General features: G+C 46.6%; 1 long non-coding RNA gene across 1 annotated transcript; it reads right to left on the reverse strand.

Annotated features, from left to right (window-relative positions):
• Positions 1-553: 553 nt before the first annotated feature.
• On the reverse strand, positions 554-2,988 carry LOC144766947 (uncharacterized). The gene is made up of 3 exons (XR_013597997.1): positions 2,822-2,988; positions 2,447-2,544; positions 554-678 (listed from the first exon to the last, which is right to left on the reverse strand). It is a non-coding gene; the product is annotated as an uncharacterized LOC144766947 (long non-coding RNA).
• Positions 2,989-7,697: the final 4,709 nt, after the last annotated feature.

Raw genomic sequence — 7,697 nt, forward strand, 5'->3', positions numbered from 1 at the left:
TGAAATAGTTGGTTCTTGTTCTTTCTAAATGTTTGATTTGGTTGACAAGGACATCGACAAGCAGCAATCATCAATGTTTTCTGTTCTTTCTTTCATGTTGTACGTCACGTCCGCCCAGGGGCAAGCGGACAGAAAAAGCGGATGCAGTGGCTCCAAAGGAGGAGGATGCAGGCCAGGGCGGCGAGTGCTCCTTTGCTGGCCCCAGTAAGTTTTCATTTAAATATAGAGGACCTATTGTTGTCCAAGCGTTCCTAATTTAATTTTTTCGAAATAGTGTTTAGATAGGAGCAAAATCAATAATACTACTGTTGCAGGGACAATTCTCCACAAACCGAACTATGGACACCAAAGACCAGAGTAATAATATTTCAGAGTGGCGTGTTTGGCACACTGTATAAACCTGGTAGTGTCAGCGGCACAGAATCCTCCTTGCAAAAATTGCAAAACCTTTCGCTCAGTCACTCTAGTCTGGAGGACCAAAAACCACAGAGTCTATTCAAGTTTAAAAGCTTTATTAAAAGTTTAAGTAAACACATATATTAAAATTAAGTTAGTTGGAAATGGAAAAGTGCTTGGTGCTGAGTTGATGAGTAATGGAACACATTTCTTGTGGTCGAGCCGAGCTTTCACCTGGTTTGAAGTTGATGTTGCTCTTGTCCTTAGAAGTCCAGTTTCTGTCTGTTCAGAGAAAAATGATGTGTGTTAAAATTAATCAAGCATTTATCAATTATGACACAAAAATGCAGCAAGACAACAACCTTCCCTGGAAGGATGGACATTTTTACTTTAGACTAGAGTAGACAGTCAATTAATTTTTCTGTTGTTTTCACATTTCTTCATTCCTAGACCAAATACTAGTGAGTGGTGTAATCTAACATTCTTAAATCTACTTTGTAGGTGGAACATCTGGTGGCGGGGCCAGCTCGGATGTGGTGGTGATCATAGACTCTGAGTCCGAGGACAGCTATGGGGAGAATGCGGCGCAAGAGGAGTCGGACCAAGAAGTACAGACTGTGAGGAAGGAGACAGTGGCGGTGGCGAGTACAGGTAAGCTGGATCATGGTACTATCTGACTCTTAGATAGGATATGATGTGTATCCAGTGGTGGCCCAGTGACAAATTACAATATGGTAATTACAGCAGGCTGGGACCGACAGACAGATAGAGGCAGAGACAGAGAGAGAGGAAGACAGAAGGAGAGAGAGAGAGAGGGAGGGAGCCAGAGGGAGGGTGAGGGAGGGAGACAGAGAGAGAGAGAGAGAGGGAAACAGACATATCGCCTGGGCCTGGTGCAGATGATACGGTTGCTGGTGTGGTTAACGGTTCAGAGGAAAAGTCACTCACTTCTGCCAGATCTCTTTCATATGAAAGAGCACCAAACCAAGGATACAAGTGAGTTGTGGGAAGGGAAATGGTGATTCAAGCGCCCCCCCTTGCCCCTCCCTGCGGACGCCCATGATACTGGCCTGAATAGTTTTGTACTGCGCTGGCTAGTTGCTAGTTGTACCGTGACACAACTTCCTGCTGAATCTTTTTGTGTTAATCATATACTTAAAGAACATTGGTTACAGATTATGTATTTCTTTCTTCATATAGTTGGTCATACTAAAACCTCAACACCGAGCAGGAGTATGAAGGCTGTACTGGCCCGGCAACGGAGGCTGGATGCCACTGTTGCCCAATATCGGCGGCTGGTGGAAATGGAGGGGGACGACACGCACTCCAGTGCATCAAATGTAACATCTGCATCCTCCTCCGTGACCCCACGTTCTGCCGGTAAGCGCAGTGCTCCAGCGAACCGGAGCCGTGCTGGAAGACGCCACCGCCGAGCAGCAAAGGCTGCACCTCATAGTACTGTTAAGGCTCGCTTGCGCCGTGCACTCCGCAGAGTGTCCGACCTAGAGGCGGAGGTCCAGAAATGGAACGAGTATCAGAATGTGGTGGAGGGCCTCCGCTTAGATCACGCCACCCTCCAGGAGAAGTACGATGCCCTGGCCCTAAGGCATGATGCCCTGGAGGCCAAACTCAACACCTTGCATCCCTAGAGTGTCCCTTGCCCTTTTTTAGAGACTTTTGGGGGGTGGGAATTGGGAGTTGGGTTTTTTGGGGACTTTTGAAGGACTATTTATTTGTTGGGGTTAGGGAGGGTCTTGCGGGAGATTATTTTGTTAGGGATATAAATATACTTTTTCAAACTTTATCTGAGCATACCTGTTTTTTTACTACTTTTGAGCTTGGTGGGTGGTGGTTTTGCAGTAAGTTCATTTAACTGAACACTGTCATCGTGTTGGTTCACGTGCAATAGGCCAAATGTTTTCCAAAGTAAATGCCTGTCACAGAGTTTGTTAATTCAAGAGCCCTAGGACTTTACTACTAGTACCACTGTCACTCTCTCGCCTCTCCGAACACTCCATTATACTACCTCCCATCCAAACGCTTATCTTACCTGTAATTTGTGTTTGAGGGCTGGCTCCACCTGGAATTCACAGAGTCCTAAAGCGTTCTGCAGCAGGGCCACAACTGGAGTTTCCCGGCGTGGATTTTCTGCAAAACAAAAGCAATCAACATTAGAAATGTGGCAGCGGTGCTCACACACCACAAAAACCTAGAAGCCCCACAGACAGCACCCCTAAGACAGGCAAGCGAGCAATAATAACGCCTAAACGTTCACGTGTAATAGGCCAAATGTTTTCCAAAGTAAATGCCTGTCACAGAGTTTGTTAATTCAAGAGCCCTAGGACTTTACTACTAGTACCACTGTCACTCTCTTGCCTCTCCGAATACTCCATTATACTACCTCCCATCCAAACGCTTATCTTACCTGTAATTTGTGTTTGAGGGCTGGCTCCACCTGGAATTCACAGAGTCCTAAAGCGTTCTGCAGCAGGGCCACAACTGGAGTTTCCCGGCGTGGATTTTCTGCAAAACAAAAGCAATCAACATTAGAAATGTGGCAGCGGTGCTCACACACCACAAAAACCTAGAAGCCCCACAGACAGCACCCCTAAGACAGGCAAGCGAGCAATAATAACGCCTAAACGTTCACGTGTAATAGGCCAAATGTTTTCCAAAGTAAATGCCTGTCACAGAGTTTGTTAATTCAAGAGCCCTAGGACTTTACTACTAGTAGCACTGTCACTCTCTCGCCTCTCCGAATACTCCATTATACTACCTCCCATCCAAACGCTTATCTTACCTGTAATTTGTGTTTGAGGGCTGGCTCCACCTGGAATTCAGAGAGTTCTAAAGCGTTCTGCAGCAGGGCCACAACTGGAGTTTCCCGGCGTGGATTTTCTGTAAAACAAAAGCAATCAACATTAGAAATGTGGCAGCGGTGCTCACACACCACAAAAACCTAGAAGCCCCACAGACAGCACCCCTAAGACAGGCAAGCGAGCAATAATAACGCCTAAACGTTCACGTGTAATAGGCCAAATGCTTTCCAAAGTAAATGCCTGTCACAGAGTTTGTTAATTCAAGAGCCCTAGGACTTTGCTACTAGTACCACTGTCACTCTCTCGCCTCTCCGAATACTCCATTATACTACCTCCCATCCAAACGCTTATCTTACCTTTAATTTGTGTTTGAGGGCTGGCTCCACCTGGAATTCACAGAGTCCTAAAGCGTTCTGCAGCAGGGCCACAACTGGAGTTTCCCGGCGTGGATTTTCTGCAAACCAAAAGCAATCAACATTAGAAATGTGGCAGCGGTGCTCACACACCACAAAAACCTAGAAGCCCCACAGACACCACCCCTAAGACAGGCAAGCGAGCAATAATAACGCCTAAACGTTCACGTGTAATAGGCCAAATGTTTTCCAAAGTAAATGCCTGTCACAGAGTTTGTTAATTCAAGAGCCCTAGGACTTTACTACTAGTACCACTGTCACTCTCTCGCCTCTCCGAATACTCCATTATACTACCTCCCATCCAAACGCTTATCTTACCTGTAATTTGTGTTTGAGGGCTGGCTCCACCTTGAATTCACAGAGTCCTAAAGCGTTCTGCAGCAGGACCACAACTGGCCAATTTCATCCCTTAATAGACCTTGCCAGCAATGGCCCAGCCAAGACCCGTAAACCCAAGCACAAACAAGTTTGACACCCCCAAACAGCCAAAAATGCAAATCGGGGAAAAAAAGTCACACTTAGCAAAATGTATTTAAATGAGGACTCACTACTTCCAGTCCCTCTTTAGGGGACTCAACGTAAGTTTCTTCATTGTGCAGAATCCAGGCATCAGCATTAAGGGAAATGGATAGGATGAGTGGAGGAGGAGGATAGACGACCAGGACTGAGTTCTTGTCAACTAACTGTTGTGAACATGAGGAATGCTGCAGCATCAAAATCAAGACAGTTCTGCTGATGGGCTTGTTGTTGCTTGTGATGGGGTGATTACAGTTTTGTTGTGAATGTGATGAAGCACTTGCTAAACAAAGAAAGACAGACACACAGGAATAAAAGTGAATAAGGAGGACTAAATTTACAGTTAATGAATCATTGACTCATTTTCAGAACTCGCTGTCAGGGAAGCAGAACTCGTCCTCATACTCTGCTAATTCATCAGTCGGTTGTACTTCTGGTAACTGAGGAGAACTTTCCTCAGGTAGGTCGGTGTCCTCTTCTTCCTGCGTGCATTCTCGTACTTTGTAATCTGGTGGCATGAAGTGCTGGTTCATCTTTATCACGGTGAGCCGCTCCACATTTGCGGGCAATAGGCGGGGCCTTTTGCAAGTCACAATGCCACCAGCAGAACTAAAAACACGTTCTGAAGACACGCTTGCGAGTGGGCAAGACAAGTAATTGATAGCCAGGTTGGTGAGCTCTCACCATATTTTTCTTTTCCCATGCCAATACGCCAATGGGTCCTCAGTAATATTGACCGCTGTTGAGTCATCCAGATAGGCCTGCACCATTGAAAGAATGTCCTCCCGCATTCCTGTACTTTGCACTTCTGTGTCCTTTCTGGGACAAGGAAACCCTAGCTCACTTAGCCAATCCGCTTCAGACATATCGCCTGGGCCTGGTGCAGATGATACGGTTGCTGGTGTGGTTAACGGCTTAGTGGAAAAGTCACTCACTTCTGCCAGAGGCACAGATGCAGAAGTGCTTTTTTGGGACGCCTGATGGCCTACTGATTCACTAGTAGTACTGTCTTCTCGTACAGTTTCCTTCCGCTCTCTTTCAAAACGAATGGCTGACTGAGCTAGCCAACCTTTGTACTCTGTAACATCTGATGTTTCAAAAGGAATTATTACTTTGCCAAACAATGGCTTTTTGTAACGTGGATCCAGAATAGTAGCACAAATGTAGTGCTGTTGTTTCTTGATATTTACAAGCCGTTTATTGCTAACTAGGCGTTGTAATAATCTCTGCGCCAACTCATATGCTTCATTCTTTCCAGCATCTTTTAATTGTAAAGACACCACCTTGACTTGGTGCTCGAGCTTCAGCAACAATGGGATAGCTTTGCTCAAAGAACAGTCCTCCCTGCTGACGTCACGCGTGAAGACCTCAAAAGGACGAAGCATGTCTGTCAGGCTTTTAACTAGCTGCCATTGCTCCACCGCTAGCATCATTTCAGTCGTATCACCACCCAGGTTGTAGAAATACTCATTGACTACTGGAAACAGCTCATGCAGACGCTCAAGCATGTAGAAGGTTGAGTTCCAACGTGTTGCCACCTCCTGGATAAGTGCTTTCACTGGCATACTACGTTCATTTTGCTTGCGCCTCAGCTCCTTCCGGGCCTTAAACGAATGGTTAAAATGTGTGCATATTCTTCTGCAGATGGTCAGTATTTTGTCGACTGCAAGTTCTTTTTTCAAGAACTTTTGCACGACAAGGTTCATACAGTGCGCCAAACATGGCACTCTGAAATAGAAACCGTCCTCCATGGCCCTAACTACATTGCTGCCATTATCAGTAGAAACATAACCAACCTTGCATTTTCTTGGGGGCAGCCATTGGGAGACCTTTTTGTTAAAGTCATCCAAAATGTTGGCTGCAGTATGACTTTTCTCCATGCCAAACATGGCTAATGTTGCATGTTTACGAGCACCCTTAAAAATCTCGACCAAGTCACCACCTGCATTTATCTGTTTTGTAACCCCTGAAAAAGAGACCCAGTGTGCAGTGATGCACATGTAATCAAGGGCTTGGCAACTGGTCCACATGTCTGTTGTCAGGTGTATAGTGTGAACAGCACTCTTCTGCAAAGCAGCCCCAACCAACTCAAGCACCTATTTATATAGTGCTGGAACAGCAACCCTGGCAAAATAGAACCGGCTAGGAACCTTCCATTTAGGGGCCAGTGTTGCCACGAGTTCAAGGAAACCCACACCTTCGACAAACGAAAAAGGGAAAAGGTCCACCGCTAGCATTTTAGCCAGCTTAGTGTTATACAGGCGTACAATTGGGTGGTTGCGTTGAAATTGCACATCTGAGGAGAACATGGCTGAAATGGTGTGCTGGACAAATTTACGGGATGATGCTGATGCCTTCTTCGACCCACTTCTGATCAGTGTTGACATTTTCCGCATTGGTGTGTCTCCCAGACTCTCAGTGTGCCTCCTATGTGTTCCGGAGGGTGTGGTGCTGCCAGGGGTACTGGGTGCAACCGGACACATGTCTGACGTTTCTTCTACCTCCCCGTCATCTTCAGATGAAACACCTAGTATGGGTATATTTTGGCCACTTGCCCTTTGGGATTGCTTTCCCTTGATGTTTGCTAGGTGCGCAAACCATTCGACAGCGTGCCTTCTTTCAAGATGACCTATCTGGCCTCCGGTTCCATAGTTGGTACCAGTCTTACCACGGCTAACGCTAGTCTTACAAATGCAACAAACGGCTATGTTATCATACTTTGCATGGACACTAAAAAAGTTCCAAACTGGGGACTTGAAACCTCTGGTTTTGGCGCACGAGATGATACTGCCAATGCCAGATGAAGCAGTGGTGGATGAGCCTTGCAGACATCTACTGGGTTGTGCAATTATTTAGCAACCCTACTTGAGGGAGTCGAGCTGGATGGAGTCCCCCTCTGGGGAGAAAATATGGGAGCTGTAGGTTTTGTTGAACGTGTTGTACTACTTGACTGCATTGGTGGTGCTACCAGTGGCACGTCGCCAGGGTCACGCTCAGCCTGACGTCGGGATAGGGTATAAATGTCTGTCTGCTGCATGGCCGGTGTGGCTGGAATGACGTGTGTGATGACTAGGTCATTGCTGTCATCCTGTTCATCAACATCAGAATGAACCACTTCATCAAGTCCGACGTTCGGATCCATAAGTATGAGCTTTCCGGGGCCCTTGCTTTTAACATTTGATATCTTTCGCAGCTCATGGTGTGCCTCCCTCTCAGACGTCGGAGATGGGTGCCAATCTAGATCCAGATCATCATCTGATGGAGCGGGGCTTGAAGAGGAACTTCTACACACACTCCTTGATCTTTTCTTTGGTGGGGAGCTGGGAGAAAATGAATCATCAGGAGGAGTGTCTTCGTCTTCCTGACATGATACCCCGGCTCCAAAGTCAATTTCCTCCTGTGCCCCTACTTCTGGAAGAACAACCATTGTGGGCACTTACACCGCTCCATGCCCCGCTACATGGGCCTCTTCACTGATCGCTACTTGCAACTCTCCATGGACCTCTCCTTCTTGGCCTTCTCCTTCTCGGACAGCTCCTTCTCGGACAGCTCC

Source organism: Lissotriton helveticus, chromosome 7 (assembly GCF_964261635.1).
Source record: "Lissotriton helveticus chromosome 7, aLisHel1.1, whole genome shotgun sequence".
NCBI lineage: Eukaryota > Metazoa > Chordata > Amphibia > Caudata > Salamandridae > Lissotriton > Lissotriton helveticus.